Source organism: Calonectris borealis, chromosome Z (genome assembly GCF_964195595.1).
Source record: "Calonectris borealis chromosome Z, bCalBor7.hap1.2, whole genome shotgun sequence".
Classification (NCBI taxonomy): Eukaryota; Metazoa; Chordata; class Aves; order Procellariiformes; family Procellariidae; genus Calonectris; species Calonectris borealis.
In genome coordinates, this window is record NC_134352.1 from 33,818,068 (window position 1) to 33,836,511 (window position 18,444).

The 18,444-nt window shown below is 43.1% G+C and overlaps 1 protein-coding gene across 7 annotated transcripts in view; it reads left to right on the plus strand.

The window, feature by feature from the left end:
* The first annotated feature begins 928 nt into the window (after positions 1 to 928).
* The window catches only part of ZNF462 (zinc finger protein 462), a 93,691-nt gene continuing 76,175 nt past the window's right edge, over positions 929 to 18,444 (plus strand). For 3 of the 7 annotated variants that reach the window (XM_075137479.1, XM_075137476.1, XM_075137483.1), the window contains exon 1: positions 930 to 3,737. The gene's annotated coding sequence lies outside the window, so the exon portion shown is untranslated. Of the gene's footprint in view, positions 3,738 to 4,102; positions 4,253 to 15,148; positions 16,332 to 18,444 lie in introns of those variants that run through there. The other 4 variants (XM_075137482.1, XM_075137481.1, XM_075137480.1 and 1 more) reach the window with 4 other exon arrangements.

Sequence of the window (18,444 nt, forward strand, 5' to 3'; positions counted from 1 at the left end):
CACACCAGTAAAGACCTGGCCTGGGGACGAAGCACTCGGGCCCAGGTTGGTGAGATTTTCTGGGTGAGGGAAGATGTAGCCAGCCCGAGAGGCTGGAAAATGTTTTTTCCCCCAACCCCAGGCTCTCTTTCACCTGGCCACATGGTGGAACATCATCCATCTGCCCCAAGTCTATGGGGGGGGGATGTTAAATTTTTCTTTAAAACCAAGAACATTCCTCTCCTGTGGCTTCAGCCAAGGAGGTGGTGGGACACAATCCCTGCTGGGAAGACGGACAGAAGCTGAAATCCCCTCTCACCGCCCCCCTACCCCTGCTGGGGAGCGGGGGTGCTAAGCCCCATGGAAGGCTCCGTCCCGGCTTCCCCACTGCCGTCCCTGGCAGAGGAGGTACCGGCGACTTTGCCTACACCCCGACGTCCTCTGGCGTCCCGGCGACCCAAATGCCAGCACCCAGAGAGGTGCAAACTATGTTCATTGTCCTTAATGGGGCTGTTAACCCGCCGGGGTAATTAGGACCAGGGGGCTGTCAGCACGGTTAACCTCTTTATTCCTGGGCACGGCACCCGGGCGAGCCACCCCGCAGCTAAAGCCCTCCCCCGCCCGCCCACCACCCGTGGAGGGTCCTGCACCCTCCGGACTTGCCCCCCTCGCCTCCACTGGACTCGGCAACCAGAAGCGCCAGTTCCTGCGCGAAACCAGCGGTCCGTGGACACGGGGGGCCCCGGGGAGGCTTCCCCCTCTCTTTTCCCTGGTGGCTGCTTCTTGGTGGGGCTCTCCCAGCCCAGCGTGTCCACCTCGCCGCTGACTTTCCCAGGCGGCGGTCGGAGCACGGTGGGGATGGCAGAAAACCTGCGGGAGGAAGTTGTGGACCACCCAACCCCGAGCGAGAAGCCTCCCGCCCCGTGCCCCCCGGCACTGCCCTCCAGCGCCGGGGTTCCTCTGGCCGCCCCGACCTCCTCCCCGGGGCCGCGGGTGGGTACCCCGACACCCGCGCTCCCCGCCGAAGCACGGGGGTCCCCCACGGGACCGGCCCAGGAGGGACCCCCCCTCCCCGCTCCCCCCCCCGCCAAAGGACGGGGGGATAGGGCGGGAAAACATTTCCAGGCTACCTCCATGAAGATACATTTGCTTGCTTGCTTGCTTTCCCCCCCGCCCCCCCAAGGTTTGATGCCCACTCCTCCCAAGAGCCATCATTTTGAAACGGGATTGTTGTTTCCCTGGAGGGTGGCTGGTCAGAAGTCAGGTGTTTTGGGGTTTGTGGTTGTGGGGTTGCTCTATTTTCCTTTTTTCTTTTTTTTTCTTTTTTTTTTTTTTTTTTTTAATTTAAAATGTAATGCTGGGAGACAAAGAGGTAAATTATCTGCCTCGGCGTTGATGGTACGTCAAAGATTGCAAAGCCCAGGCGCTCTCTTCCTGCGAAGAGGATGATTTATAGAAAATTGCAGGCAGAACACATGCACATTCTGGCAGCCGTAAAGACAGTCCCTCCCTTTTCCTTAATGTTCTTTTATCAGCTTCTTAGGAGGTGTCCGCTTCATTTGTCTGCATGAAACCAGTAGTCTTAGTAGGAATCCCCAGTTTTGATGTTTTTTCCCCTTTTCCTTAAGAAGGATTCTCTAAATCCAGCAGTGCTCCTTCTGCCCAGATATTATTCTTCCTCCTATTTCTCACAGCACTTGTTTGGGGCGAGGAGGGGGAGAGCGGAAAGAGGGGAGAGGAGGAGGGAGAAGATCTTTCTCCTGTTTAGTGATTAACTTGCACGGCTCAAAGAAAGAGAAGATTTAATGGGAGAGATCCTGCCTGTGTGCTTTGTACTCACAGCAGTCTTGCGGATGGGAAGATCGGAGAGTGCATGGGTTTAATATTTGACTAGTACCTGGGCGACCGATTTTTGTTATTTTATTTTATTGCTATCGTTAGCATTTCTGCATTTGGTCTTCAGCTGAGCTGGGAGAGTTCAGACAATGAAGTTCTAACATGCCTGACCTCTCCCAGAGCCAGTAAAATCTGGACTCTTTTAAGAAGATCATCTCAGCTTCACCACTCACACAAAACTTCCTCGGAGCAGGGGAGGGGTCTCCCCCCTCACCCGAACCGGAGCTTTGTGGTTCTAGTCTGTCTTCCACCCATGCAAATTGCAGCGCTTGAGGGCTAGAGAAATCCCAGTGATGTTCCAATACCAGTCATGCCCTTGTGCTCAAATTGATTTTGCCTCACTCCCTTGTATTGATTTTCTGAGTCTGCACATAACCCCTAATCCCCCCCCATCCCACACACACACTCCAGTGCTAGACATAACCCTAGAAAGAATCTGACCTGGTGCTGTAGGAAGATTGGAGGGGGAGGAGGGGGGGATGTCGAGCAAAAGAAGTAGCTCAGCACAATGCTTAATAGAAACGAGACTACATAAAAATGCAGGCTACAGCCGCTTTGTCTTTGCTTGCTTGCCTTCATCACCAAGATACCTTTCTTTGTGAGCCTTGATCGTTAGTTTCCACGGTTTTAAATAATCAGTCACAGAGGAGCAGACAACTAGGTGTTGGAAGGCATAAAAGTTATTTTAAGTAGAATTATTTATTTTATTTTGCAGCCAAAAACGTTTCACCAATGTAGGAAGTGATTTTGGTGCTCGGTAGTACAAGCTCTCTTTTCTCCTAAATGCTTGTGAGAAATAAAAAACCTGGAGATGACTGTATTTATTTCCGGGAGTAGACTTCAAAATACGTGCCAGAAATGGACAATTCGAGTCTCCTTTCTCCACATCAAATGCGAGCTGGAAGGGGGATTAAAAACCAACCACGTGGTAGATCTGGTTTTATACTTTGCAACCTCCAGCTCCATTTATGTTCTTTACCCTGCTCAGGGAAGATTAGCCTCTAGATGGATGTGTCTGAGGGATCACCTCAGGGGCAGATCTGCATGCAGAAACCGGTTTTTGCCATGGCTGGAAGAGAGCTATGACCTAGCAGAGCACTCCATCCGAGCGGCTCCCCCAGCATCGCAGGAGCTGCTGAGCGCTCCTGCACAGGAAGCTTTGTGAAGGCAACAGCTTGGAAGGGGAAGCTCTTCAGATCTTTCCCCCTTCTTCTCCTCCTCCCTGGCCTGTGAGTGATTCAGTGTCCCAAACCTTAACTTTTTGTTACCACCTTCCTCCTCTTAATCTCCTTCATCTTCAACACCTCCTCCTCTATCACTACCATCTTCTCCTCCATCTGTCTGCCTCCTGGATCTCTCTTGTTTGCTTGCTTTCCCCCCTCCTCTTCCACCTCCCTCCTTCTCTTTCTTCTTGCCTTTTCCTCCTCTCTTTTCTTCTCTTTTCTTTCTCTTTTTCCTCCTCTTCCCCTACACGTTGTTGTTGTTGTTAGAAAGGATTCTTGCACCCCCTGGTGCTCTTGCGTTTTGTGTGGTAGGAGAGGAGATTGTCTTCTTTCTCTCTCTCCCTCTGGTTGCTCATTATTCAGAGAGAGACACAGAGGGTGAGTGAGAGAGAGAGAGAGAGACGGATATCTCAGGTCATCTGCAGCTGCAGCAAACCAGTGAAGGAGAGAGAGAGAGGGAGAGGGAGAGAGAGAGGGGGGGGAAAAGCAGGGAAAGATGGCGATCCTCCATTGCTGAGACCTGGCAAGGAGCACATGAGACTCACAAAACAACTTCCACAACAATAACAAGAAGAAGAGCTAGGCAGAGAGGAAGAGGAGAGGAGGCAGCAGCAAGAGCAGCAGTGCCGGGACGCTCCTGTAAGTTCTTGCAATTAAAACCCATCTCCGGTTTGGCATTGGAGAGATCATCTCTCGTGTGTGTATATATATATTTTTTTTGTTTGGTCTTTTCTGTCTTTCTTTCTTTCCACCACCTTCCTCTGAAATCCATTCATTCGGTCAACGGAGGAAGGCGGAAGAAAGAAAGGAAGAAAAAAAAAAAAGAGAAGAGAGGGGAGCGAGAGCGGGGTGTTTTGTTTGAGAGAGAAGTCTCTTGCATGGAGGAGGAGAAGAGGAGGAGGTGCTGGTGGTGGTGGTGGTGGTGGTGGGAGGAGGAGGAAGGCGGTTAATTAATTTTTTGTTGTTGCACTAAGGGGGGGGGGAGTATGGGGAGATAAGTGAGATATCAGCCGAGCTTTCGGGGTGGGGGGTGCCCGAGAGGATATGTGTGTGTGTGCGAGGTCTGGATGGTGCTGTGCGTGTGGACTTGGATCAGAGACGGGAGAGACACGGAGGAGAGAAAAGCTCCGTGCTGGCACGACCCAGGCAATCGGGTGACCTCTTTCTTCCTTCCTTTCTTTCTTTCTTTCTTGCTTTCTCTCTCTCCCCCTCTTCCTCTCCTTCTCTTTCCCCTCGTCCCCTCTCGCTGCCCTCCTCCTCGCCGCTGGTGAGGCTGGTCCCTCACCCCGGCGGTGGTGCCCCCACCGCGGCTCTCCTGGAGTTGGGATGCGGGGGTCCCCGGCGGCGTCGGGGCTGGGGGGCTGGTGGTGCCCGCAGGAGGTTGCTTGGAGGAGGACAGCGTTCAGCTGGAGAGCAGGAGCCATTACACACGCTTGTGCTCTCCTTTGGGAGAAAGAGAGCGAGAAGGGAAGAAAGGAAGGGGAAGGAGCCCACTTCTTCTTGCTCAGTTCTCCGATGTCCCTACCTTTAAACCAGGCGAGGGAGAAGGCGCTTTCTCCCCTGCCCCTTTCTCAACCACCCGGAGCGGCTTTCTCACTATCTCTCCCCCTCTTTCCCTTTCTTTATCTCCCTGTCCTCCATTTGCAAGCTGTCTGCTTTGGTTCCAGTCCAGGCTCCACAACACAAAGCTTCTCCTCGCTCTCGCACACATGCACACACACAGTCTACAGGCTCTTTATGTCTTCTGGAGTAACCTTCTTCTCGCCCCCCCCCCGCTCCTCTTAGCATTGTGGTTTCTATTCTCCACACAGAGAGATCCTCCTGGAGCTTCATGTAGTTGTGATCTGATAGGATTTCTCCCCCCCTCACCTCCCTCTTTTGGGGGAGAAAAAGGAAAACTTTCATTCGTTTTTCTGGTGTTTGGAAGGAGAAAGACCTTCAAGTTTGAGTGCTTTCTGCTGCTGCTTTTGTGTGTGTGTCTGTGGGGGTCTGTTTGTCTCATGAAGCTGCTTGCATGTCTAAGAGGAAGTGACTAGTTTGGCAGAGAGCTGTGATCTGAGTCAGGTAAGCCATGTCATGTTCTCTAGCTCCACCAGAAAATGGAGGAGAGAGAGAGTAGACAAAGCTGAGATGGGAAGTGCTCCTAACATCGTGGATGTCTCTCCATGTTTTGAAGCTTTGCTGGCAGTAGCTGGCTTAATAATGATTTTTTCCCCTAAGGTTTCTTCAGTTTTTTCAATGTACAACATTGTGATGGGTCTTCTCTCTGACTTCATGCTATCAGGAAATGAGGATTGGAGGAAATTGCTCAGATTCTCCTTCACACAGAGAAACACATCCTCAGGCTTTTTTGCTCTTATGCTTTCATGCGGAGGTCACCTTTCTAGATATTTTTCTTTGGTTAAAGACCACAGAATTTAGGAGGTTGATCAGTTGGCCAAAGAAATAGTGTATATATGCATATATTTATAGATTTTTGAAAGCATTTGGAGGTAAGTGCACGCAGCTTGAGGCTGCTCAGGTTCTTCCAGAGAACGTCATGAAATGTCATTTTTTTTCTAGGTGATGATGGTGATGCCTGATTTTTGGGATTTTTAACATCTGATTTTCAAGAGCATTCCTTCTTTTGGATGTATTTTAAATTAAGATGGAATATTTCTCCCTACTCACTAGGTTGCATTAAAATGATGCCAGCAAGCTTTTAGTAGGTTCCTCAGAGCATCATAACACACATAATTTCTTACGGAAAAAAGAAAACAATTTTCACAGCTGTCTTTTTGGTGTCTTAAAATATTTTTTTCTGAAAACTTATGGCAACATTCTTGTTATGATTTTAATGTCATTATGGAAACCTAAGATCTTTAAAGTGAGATAGCAGTTGAACAGGAATTTGTGTCCTTTTTTTTAACCCACCTTTTAATCTGAAGTCATTTTGAGTAGACTCAAACCAGGTCTCACTCTTTTCCCACCAACCTAAATTTGCACATCAGTTGCATAGTAGATGCAGTTCCTCAAAAAATTCAAACTACATGCTGAAATGCATGAAGGGGATACCAGACTGCAGTGCTACTGAGCTTGAAGGCATAGCTCCATAGAAAGGTATCAGTAATGTTCATACATAGGTTACTCTGAAGAGTTTAAGAAGGAATGTTTTACATATGGGAGGTGTAAGTGACAAGATAGGGGATCAGTGAATCTGAATCAGAACACACTCCTAGATGTGCAAAAAGAATAGAAGGATTTGAGGATTGCAATGACTAGCGATGAACTTGGAATCCAGCTGCTGCAAGGTTAAAATCAATGGCTTTGTTTTATTTTTGCTATGGAGAAAATGGTTTAGTATATAATCTAATATACTTGGGAAGGATATTGCATTATCAACTATGCATTTCTTAAGTTCTTGTTGCTGATATGTCACCCAAATTTCTGAGATACTGTGGTTGTCTCCATCTTTCAGAAGTGGGCCATGGAACACGTACCATTTCAGGTATGTTTAATCTTCGATTTTGACAAAGTAAAGAGGGAGCTTAACTGTTTGGGTTTTTTTTTCCCCTGAGGTGATGTTCTTTGATGCACTTTGCAATCTCTGCACAGGTCTAAATCAGCAGCCACTGAAGAAACTGGAAATGTCCCCACTGACCTTTGCTTGTTTGGGTCAGATCCTAAGTACCCATCCCCTGTGTAAGAAGACTGTATGCAGTCTTCTTAGGTATAGTTCAGAATTCTGAATCTCCTGTTACTTCCTGAGAGGTCAATTCAGTGCTTGCGCTACAATGTGCCCTACAGATACATTGCTCTTGAATGGGGCATGTGCAATCCAAGAACAAGTTTGAGATTTAAGCTGAGGATCTTTATGGGAGGGCCTCTTGTCCCCTTCCTGTGGTGACAGACACCCTAGAAAACCAAATGTCATTGGAATAGTTTGAGTTGGAGTGAGAGTGGTGTTATTTCTATGGGGGGGTTCTTCACTATGAGACTGAAATCCTTTTAGAGAATGATATTCTTGTTAATGATGTTTCTTGCTGTAGTTCTGCCCAGACAGACTGAAGTTCACTTTGCTGTTAAAATACTAGCTGAGGGACTTCTTTTATTTTTAAAAACAAAACAAAACTAATCTAAAAAAAAACCCCAAACCCAAACCAGTGAGTTACAGAAAGATAATCTTAATTCATGAGATGGTGGTGACTAGAACGTTCCTTGTAATAAGGCACAAATTTCTTCATTCCGACAATGGCTTTCAATTGCTTTTGGTTTGTGGGTACCCAGAACTTTTTCATGGTGCAAGCTGTAACAGAAACTGCATTCATAGCTTATTCTTCAGTATATAAACTTGCTATTCTTAATCGCTTTTCTCAACCCCATTAGACATAGCCTACAGACCACTGCTTTAAAAATGTTTAAACAATGATTTGATTTCCTTATACACTTTTAGTGGGTTCATAATGGATTACATTGTTGAGAAATTTAAAATGTCATGTTTTGAATTTCCTTCCATAATTTTTAAAAATTATTTTTATAAGAGGAAAAGTAAAAATATGTTGTGTATGCTCAGACTGTGAAGAGTATGAGTACATAATTGGATGCTGTAAAAGGAAAGTAGAACAACTGCAAGTAGAAGTGGAAAAAAAAAGATGATCATTTCAATTCAGTGAAGTTTATAACAAATTCTTTAGTGTTATGAACTTTGACTTAAAGGAGGATTGACTTTTATGAAGACATGAGTGATTGAAAAGAGAATTGATAAGTAGATAAGTATTGGAGAAGAACTGTGTTCAACATAGATGTCTGGACATCTGTCAGATGTTACTCTGGGCCCCAAGGAATGGACAAGTTTAATTTTAGCCTTAAAGAGGAAATGGGAAGAACTAAAGTCTTATAATAGTACAACTTACAGTTTGAGGAAGGTTACTTCAGAAAAGGCCAAAGATGTCTCTTGAAATTTGGAACTCCCAGAAATCAGTGTAAATGAGTTTTTCCTGTTGAGTTTTCCTATTATTCCAAACCACATGTGTAGAGTTACAATATAAATTGAGATTGCTCCAGTTTTTCTCTGCGTGGTGTTGTGGGTAATTTCTTACATTGAACAGAACAACACTGCTTTATAGTAAGAAACTGCAGCAAAAGGACTTAGAAGTGTGAAACTGGTGAATAGCTGTGTAGTATTCATTAACTAACATTGCCCTGTTATGGAGCTATCACTAAGCAAACTTAGGGACAAAACCTGTAGTATCCAAAAACCTCCAGTGAAATACTGTACAGAGTGATTTGAAGAAGCATACTGGTAGAGGAAGGAGATCCTGTTTTAGCCGATCAGGAAAGGTCTACAAAGGCCAATATGTCTTTGTGTCTTTTCATGTTATTTTGTTTCCTTATCCTTTGCTATACTTCCAATCCACTGTAGTAGAAAAATAATGTAAATGCTCTCTTCACAGATATTTCTCTATTTTGAAATTAAATAATGTACTTGTTCTGGATTAAAACAGTCTGCTGATAGCGCCAGAACTGTATGATTTGCTTAACTTGCATACTTGATCAACATGTGATCAAGTATGAACTTCTAATTGCTGGCTTCAGTAAAAATGTTGAACTTCATCAGTCTAAATGCTTGCTTGCTTTTCAAAGAGTTGCTTCCTTCTAGAGTATTAAATAATCAAGCAATATGTCTGAAAGGGTTTGTTTAATGGAAATCTTTTAGGTTGTGTTAAAATAGAATATGGGCCTATAGAAGGTGAGCAGGAGGTCTGTGAAGTATTAATTGAGGAGGGGATGAGAAATGCCACCTTACTCTTCAGCGAGTGAGAATAATTTTGAAGGAAAAAAAGAGTATGATGAGAATGAAGGCTGCTTAAACATCTGCTAACCTCTCAGAGAGAGGAACTCAAATTGTTTAATCAAGAGGTGCTGAAGAAGGTGGTGTGATGCTAGTCTTCAGCTGCTGGCAGAGACACAGTTAACATTGTAAACGGTTGAACTTCAGCATGGCACTTCTCCAAATGAGTTGACTGTTGAAAATAAAATGTTCCAGAAGAACTGGGAGAACAGGAAAGAAGTTAAAATAGCATGGTTTGTATGCCAGTGCTGAAAGAAGAAAAGGGGGGAGGAAGGGAGATAGCTCAACTTATGGTAATTATCTTGTTGGTTGTAGTGAAAAGGCTTTAGTAGAAGTTTCCAAATGAGGGGACTAGATTTAATAGAATGCAGTCTTCATTTGTGTCCTGAGTTTTGGAAGTGTTCTTCTGGTTTCAGCCTGTGTTTGGGAAGTTGAACACATAGGTAAATAAAAAGTCACATGATACTGTTTTCGGTTTTGTTCCATTTTGTTCTTTTAACTTTAAAAACAATACCAAAGATCTAAAGTCTGCCCCTCATCTCTCGAGTTTTATGAAGCTGTGCCAGATGTTGCAGTACAAACACAACTCTAAAGGGGGTTTGAGATGAGGAAAAGGGAATCTTTATTTCTGGTGTCTTACATTTGAAACACATAGTCTTATGTACAATTTCATTATTTTCTGTGTTCTCTTCAGATCTTCAGGAGTTGAAGATCTTGGTACAGTTGCTTTCTTCAGCTTGAGGCAGTATGTGTTACTGCTGTAACTCAAAATATCCTTGCCTAAGTACTACTTGAAGGAACTTTTCTTTAAGCAGTGTTTGAAAAAGAGCCTTCCTTCACCATTGCTTGTGATTGCTTTGTAGTAATTTTTGAGATACACTGGTTACCAAAGCATCAGTCCCAGACCTAGCAACTGTGCTATGCCTTTTATTTCCCCTTGATCTACAAGCCTCTTCGTTTTTGGCTAGTCTTTATGACAGAATTATGGACCTCCACAGCTTCTGTCTAGGGGAAATACAATAGGTTTTTGGCTTGGGCTAACAGCAGTTTTTTGGGTAGAAGATGGTAAGATGCCTCAAGAAAAACAATCAGTTTACGTTTATTTGGTAATTTAAAGAAGATGTGGAAATGAGATATCTTGGGATGTGCGGTCATTGTTCTTGAGTGGAGTCAAATACAGTCTCTTTAAGAATACATGTTTAATAATGTCAGCATAAAGAGCTGTAGGCACAACATCAATGTCATGAGTGATTAAGAAGGACTTACTGAGAGCTTATCGGGGTAGCAATCATTGCAAGGCCAGTGTGTTGAGGACAGATAATTCTGAGAAAACACTTGATTCACTGGACTACTCCTGTTAGTTTTGAACTAGTTAAAATAAGAACTCAGTTGTTAAAGTGTGTCACTTGTTACTTCGTGGTGGAATGTAAAACAATCTAATTGGGATTATGCAGAAAATCGGAGAGTTATTTCATGCTTTTAGGAGAAGCTAGGTGCTTGCATTGCGTGCCTGTGTTTTTCCTTCTCCTTTCAATGCCAGGAATATGCAATTAATAACTTGCTAGTCATTTAGATAATGGGTGGTCAGCAGTACTGGACGGTGTATTTGCAGAACTTGTTACAGGTACAGGCTCTATGCTGACCTGAAGATTAAGAAGTGGGATGTTCAGCGATGGCATTACTGTTGCTATTAAAAAGCTCTGGAAAGGGGCCTGAGAACCCCAGCTGCTGTCATGGTGGAGGAAGTCAGGCCTTCAAAGGATACAAGGATTAGAGTGTCAGGAAAAGTAAATGGTAGCATCAGCACAAGTAGAAAATAGGCAGAGCTATTCAGCAAACAGAAAAGTAGGCTACGGCATGCCATAATTATGTGTAGTGGAAACTTGCTGCTAATAGAGCAATTGCGTGGGGTAGAGAGGCAGGAGAATGATTTTTCAAGACAAAACAAAGCAGACATTGCAGAGAATGATATAGGAAGACTGAGGATTCAGTGTGCTCGTGATAATGTAAAAGAGAAGACTTTGTTTTGAAAGATGCTAAAAACGGAATCTTCTGATGTACATGTGGTCACTGTTTCCGTGGCCTTGTAGGACAATAGGGGCTTCTTTGCACTGGCTGAATGAGCAAACTCTTCCTTCCCGCTTGCAGCTCTTAAGGTTCAAATAGTGCTGCTTCAGGGTGGTATCAGTGGTTGTGGAAAGAAGGCATCACAGGATATTCCTTTTGGGAAGAAGATGGGTCATACTGGATTGGACTGTTGTCATGCAAATGGATTCAAAATACCATAGCTACTTATCACAGGACCCAGGCAAACACAGTCTTCCCACACATGGTCCCTAGACCTCTCATTGCTGGCAAAGAAAAGAGCGGAATGGGGGAATGTGACATACAGAACCTGTGCTCCAGCAGCCCAGTTTTCTCCTTATTTATCAAATAAACAGGGTCACCAAGGGAAGACTACATGTGCTGGAAGATTTCGGTCCAGCGTGAGTGTGACATGCAGGGTGGTGCACTTACCTTCTAATGACTTTGATTTCCTGAAGACTTTAATTTAGTGTCTAGCTGGGAAAGGGATCATTAATAAAGGCCTTGCTGTGGTCCGAATGCCAGAATTCAGCTGTCTGATGATGCTGAAAAATGGTTTTTTCCTTTCTGCCTCCCTCTTGTTGATCTTAAATTGACAGCTCAAATAGTTCCTAGGTCAGAAGTTCTAGAGGGATTGGTGAAGGTGGCTTATGTTGGTGGTGGTTGTTTAACAATTTCTTCCTCCTTTCCTTTCCTTTTTTTTTTTTTTTAAACAGAGTGGACACTCCAGTCTGGGCTAAACTTGTGAGACAGCTTGGAGGAGTGCTGGTCTTGAGGTGGATGCAGTGAATCAGGCATGAGTGTTCATCTCTAGTTGAGCAAACTGCTTCTGGAGAGAACTTAGAGAGGTCCCTGAATATTTATGTATTTTAACTCAGACTTGGATTCATCAGTTCTAGTCAGACTCAGCTAGATTTGTGGGCATGTGGCTCTTTATAATGGGTTTTAGGCCTCTCTGACCAAACACTAAGGAGACCAAAGAATTAGTGTACAGCCCTTGAAATCTTGCTCTTAATTTTTTTAATTCCTTCAACCATCCATCCCTCTACCCAGTAAAATAGGCATAATTAGGATTCGACTGGGATTTTGGAAATTAAGACCTTGGTGCTGGATTCTATTGCCATGTATGTTGAAACAAACCAATACGTAGATAAGAAAAGAAGAATCTCCTTTTGCAGTGGTTCTGGTGTGTGAGACTGGAGCAGACCTGCTCTGCTGTTTGCAAACACTTGGAAGATGGGAACTAGAGTTACCTGCCACTTTGTTTCTATGTCACTGCTGTCATTCTGACTGATCATTTGTTCTCAGGTGTGTTGCTGCTTGTGGTGAGTATGGAAGAAGAGACTAACTATATATACAGTATCTACTTAGTTGATAATGCAGCAAAGTCTGGAAGGCAATGGCCATACGGAGTCATCCTGTTTTCTTCTGTGTTGTGTGACAAGTGGTAATGTCAGAAAAATAAATAAATCTCAATATGAACAAATTTGGAATGATTTCTCTCCTTATTTGATTGGAAAAGCTCTGATCTTGCATTTCAGTTTTTCCCTTTCTTGTCTACATCTGGGTGGCTCTGGCTGCAGGATGTAGGACCTCCGGCACTGGTGGGCTCTGAAACTGTGCTTCTGTCATACTTGGCTAAATAACTTGACAAGTGTAAAAATGTTAACAAATGGCTGATGGAAAATTGAGAGCAGCCAGACAGCTCTCAGCCTGGTTAATTAGTTTCTTGACTGCTGAATTGTTCCTGCCCTCTCATATGGCTGTGGCTTGCACCCTTATTTGGGTTCCTGGCCAGGAGTGCATCCCAAAAGTTGAATTAATGTAACTTGAAGTCAGTGTGGACCGGTTCCTTTTGGTCTAAATGACCTTTTATCTTCGTTGGGGGAGGGCAGTGGGGAGAAAGCATATCAGCTTTCAGCTATGTCAGGTCATATAGAGGTCAAGTTCTCTTGTCTGTGATCAAGCATATGGTGTAAAACAGTGTGCGATAGCACCAGGACCTGGGGAGAGGAGGACTTTATCAGGCCTTCTGGAGGTAAATGTGACTGAAGGCCATGTTGTGAATCAGCATACAGGATGGCTTTTGGCTCTGGGCTTGCAGGATTCGTGTATTTAACTCTTTGGTGGTGCTGGCTCCTGGTGTGTTTCCACCCTGGTAGGTTGAGAAGAAGCTGTTGTTTCACAAAAGTATGCAGATTTCTCCTGCCAGGTTATCCGTGCATGTGTGAGACCTTCTGAAATCCCTGGCTCCAAGGGCATAACTGTATTACTCACTGGAGCTGCTGAAAGAGTGAGTCAATATATTTGGGTCTCCCAGCTGCATGAATAAATGAGTAAACCTGAATTATTTTTAAATTATCAGATTACAGGGGCGATAACATACTACAATGAATTTTCCATTCCACGCCCTCTACAAATGTGCCGCTCTCCTTCCACTGTGGAGCAGGGGAGGAATACAAGATTTTCAGTGTGTTGTTCTCGCAAGGAAACACACAAAAACTGCTGAGGTCGCACTCAGAAAATGTCTTTCAGACCAAAAGCCTTGAGTCAGAAGTTGCTTGGCAGGATGACAGACAGGTTGACCAAAGGTTGCATGTTTTTGCTCTTGCAAAACGAACATGAAATGCTCATTGCCCTCCATGGTACTTCAGTGCTTCACCCATGTTACTTCAGTGGTGTACAGGAATATAATTTGCTTGCTGGTATTCTGGTCTTATCTCTGAAGATACTTATTTTAAGAATTCATGTCTACATAGGTTTGTTAATACTGTACTGTAATATCAGATGGGCTGCTGAGACCTCAAGGGGGTGAGCAATCTATTTTTAGTGTGTTTGAAGGGTAGATGATGTTTCAGGTTGTGGAATGACTTTCTGGGGGGCCTGTCACCATATACCGAAGTTTTGTATGTCATGGCAGTGGAGGCCAGTCATATGATGATGAGGTAGTAACTTAAACGGGACATAAAAGAAATCCTGTTCTTTGGGGAAATTTTAAAGATAGATGGAGCTAAAATGTCACACAATCTGTTCTCATGCTTGTTTCTTGATGTGCTGAAGGCATCTAATCCTCTTTACAGGTGAAATAAGCAGCCTGCTTATGAGCTGAAGGCAATGCCTGATGATCTGTTGACCTCCAGATTGGAGGATTGTTCGTGTCCAAGTGAGAATTTTAGTAATGGGTGACCAAAAGACTGTTTTAGTTGCCCAAGTGGTGTGAAGAAGATGGTTTGTGATCTCCTTCCACATCAGAAGTTAGTCACATGTGGGAAGTTGCATAATAGCAGTGCTGTCCTATTGAAACATATTTGACACCCCAGCCTGCAGAGATTTGGAGCTTTAGGTTGAGAAGACTGCCTCAGACAAATACGAGCATGCAGCAGTCTGAACAGTGAATCCAGCCTTGCTTTGGAAGCACTCCACTGTAGTGGTAGCCATGAAGAACAGATTTTAATGATTTATTATGGTTAGATTTTATGTGGATTGGCTTCCTATTTTCTTTGGAAGGCAGTAAAACTGCAACTTTTACAGGATTCTTCTTACATTCCCGGGATTTTATTTTGTGTGCAGGCATGTATGCTTTATTTATTTATTTAATAAATCCTCACTGCCACTGTTAGGAACATTAACAAAGGCTTTTTAATAGGTCAGACCTCAGCTACCATTGCATTTTCTTGTTACTGTAGTACATTTGGCAGATAATAGAAGATGGGGTTAAAGCCCTTACACTGTAAAAGCTTATTGATGTGAATAGTCGCTGTGATCTGATTTTGAATTTCACTGTAGCTACTCCTGTGAGTAAACATTTGAAGATCAAATCCTTAGCTGCATGGACTAATTCTTACGGATTTTTCAGGGAGGCATTTGGAAATTACATCCTGAATAGAAGATGCCCTTAGCTTTCAACAACTACCACCTACATACATGAGATGTTCATTTGTGGTTGCATGTGAGGGCATGGTTGTAGCTGATTCGCAAGAGCCAACAGGAGCTTATGCATTAGATAATTATTTCACTTTCATTCATGTGCTCCTTTTCTTTCATTCTCACCCTTTGTATTTTGACAGGGGGAGCACGTATGTTATAAATACTCAAGTTTGACTTCAATTAATGCTGGCATGTCCCTTAAATACGATTTCATATGAGTTTGTGGGTGTTCTATTGAGAACATTCATGTTGTTCTGCTGCCTGTAGATGATATTCATGCATTCTGGAGTCCCATCACTAACTGTGGTGTTTTTGGAAGCCATGGTTTTTCACACTTTTTTTTTTGATTAAGGGATTGGTTTGTATAGATACTAATATGGTAATTGCCTGTTCAAGAGAGAGGTGCTTTGGATCAGGAAAAATGCAACTTAGGCCCTTGTACAATGACAGGAGTTGTGTACCTTTGCATATGTGTACATAATACAAGTTGCTATCCATGTGGTTCATACTGCTATGGTAGTTCATCTGGCAGATCATTTAAATATTTACTCCAAAAGATCTTGTTCTCTGTTGGTGTGAAGCAGCATTTCCAGTTATTTTTAGGTCATTTTCATCTTAGCAACCCTGTTGGAGATAAACCAGACACAAGTGCTGTAAATTGTCCCTGCATTTTGGTAGAAATTAATAAAATAAAGTTTAATGGTTTGGTCCCAAGGGGAGAACAGACCATCTGGTTAACAGAAGGTTAGGCCAAGTAATACAGCGCTGAGAGTGCCACAAACCAACCCAGAGTATCTGGTAGCGTGTCCAGTTGCTGCATGTATTAAGCATTGAAATGGTGCTTTCAGATCTGCAGAGCCAGCAGTTCTGTTACCACTGCTGTGACGCAGGAGATAATTCTGTTGGGCAAGCATCAGCATGGGGGTGGATCTACAGTACAGGATGTGTAATGTCAACATGAAGCATGGGAGCTGGCAGTAAGAAGGAAAGCAGCCATTTCATGCCAGTGCAGGAAGCCTAAATAGATTTTTCCCCTCTGCATCTTGTCCTTTTATGCTGCTTTCATACTTGGTATTAAACAACTACCTTCTGCTTTGTCATCTGAAAACTTCAGCCCAGCAGGGTTTAATTTCTTTCTCTTTTTGAACCTGTTTGTTTTTTTTAAACAAGTGAAGTGCACTCCAAAAGCATGTCTGATGGATTATAAAAGGGACTGGGGGGAGGCTGAAGGGCTAAGCAGATCTGGAGAAAGAGAAGAGTTCAGTCATGTGAAAGTCCTGAGCTTCAGATGAAGTTTCATTGTAGATCCTTTTGGCTTTAGTGCAGAGACAGTTTGTTCAAAAGCTGTAACCATTTGAGAACGTTGTACTGCAGCTGCGAAATGCAGAAAGGTATGAACTACTGCAAGTGATACTGTGTAGACTTTGAAACTCTGTAATTACTAAGAAACTGTAGGAAGTTGTTGTAATTGTTTCTGCTTTCTTTTTAGCAGGAATGTCCTATTAGAATTTCTTTTTCTTATTTGGTTAAAGCTAGTGGCACATTACTGTGACACCATTTTTTTAAGAGCCAAATACTGTTACATGACTGTCTAAATATGCACAAAGAATTTCTAAATAAGCTTGCTAGGCACTCTATGGACTTAAAAATCTAGTGATATGTCTTCTGTCAGTCATAGATAGACTGGTCAACTGGTTTGGGGTTGTTTGTTGTTGGGTTTTTTCCCCCAAAACATTTGGAGTTATCATCCTATAGCTGCAGCCTGGGAAGCTCTAGAATACCAGAGCTTGCTTCCTTCCTGACGGGCATGGCAGAGTGGAACTTCATAATCAGAGCTCTCATGGTTTCTATTGCCTGTTCAGCAGGATTTTCAAAGAATAATATTACAGCTCCCCTTGAATGAATCCTTGTCTCAGATGCTGTTCCGTGGTAGCCCTGCAAAGGTATGACTTTCTTCATATGTTACTAAGAACTGGAGTGGGAGTTTGGGAGTAGTCAACCCACAGGTATGTTTTCCCAGTTGTAATTTGGTGATGGGAGGAGGGGATGCATATAAAACGTGGCTTGTGTGTGAAGACTGTTTGCTCTGTTCTGCAGTAACTTCATCCTTATGCAGTCCTCCTTGCTCCATTGGCCACATTCAGGAGATTTTTTGGTTGAAGCTATGGGAGTCTAGCACTTCTGCATAGGGCACTTGCAAAGAAATGGCACTGAAGAATTATGTGAAACTCAGACACCATCTCTCAGGGCAGAACTTTTTCTTGGTTCCATAGATAACTCCATGTAGTGGTAGCTGTTTCAGCATCAGAAGTATTAAGGATGCCGGCAAATCAAGAAACTTTTTCTAAAATATGGTTGCTCTGTCGTGTCTGTCCAGGTAATTTCCCTTGCAGGTTCTATTTTCTAGCAGCTGGTAATTTTGTGGGTTTTCTAGTGGTGTTGAACAGTTTTTAGAACACACTGGAGAATGTTCATCAGAAGTGTTTCTTCATATACAAATGAATAATGCTTCTAGATTTTGTCTGCACCTTTTCTTATAGAACATCTCTATACTGCAAAGAAAATACATTGTCCTTGACTTTTTCATACTGAAAAAGGTGCTACTTGGCGAAGATAGTTTATTATAAATAACTACTAAGATGATAATCTCACCACAGCATGCTTGGCAGTCTTCCACTCAGTTAGCCTGTTTCAGCAAGGAGCTGTCGCTTAAGATACAAAGCAATCTGCAGGGACATATGATCACACACACTGACTGTTTTCTCTGTCATCATGGATGCCTCATAATTTTCTGTGTCTGATAATTAGGAACTGGAATTATTATCTGGTAGACCAGCAGGATCTAGCACCAGAAAGATGGACTTGAGTTCCCATCTCAGAAACATCAGCTTACAGAGAAGTTCTCAGTTATGGAGGCAGTAGTAGGAGAAAGTCTGTTGGACATGGTTGTGGGGTTTTTTTGCTTTTTTTGTTTGTTTTTATTTTTGATGTCACAAGGATAGATGTGAACTACTGGGGAAACTCTTGATATATATATGTTCACAGCATACCTTCCTATTAAAAATGGTGGAGAAACATAGTCTACCACTGGCAGTGGTGTAGAGAGGATTTTTTTGGTGTTGGTTTTGTTTGCTTAAATAATGACTTCAGGACCTTTGAATATTTTATTTTTGTAGAAATATTGTCCAAAAGAAAGACTAGGATAAAGAGGTAAGAGGCTGTATCCATTTTTCTGAGGGTATTGGAAAATAATATTAATACCCATATATGTTTAGTGTCAAGATTTGATTGTAGTCACATAGCTTATAGTGACTTTTTTGAGTTGAGAAGTTGATACTGCTTTGCGGTACATGGCTGTTGAGTTATCATGTTATTGCAACAGTCGTGTGATGGATATAGTGTTGTATACAAAATTCTTTTCAAGCAGAGTGCTGGCAAGTGTTCGTGTTTTATTTGTTTAGAAACAATTTGATCAGGCCATCTCTACTGCTCTGTTAGCCATAT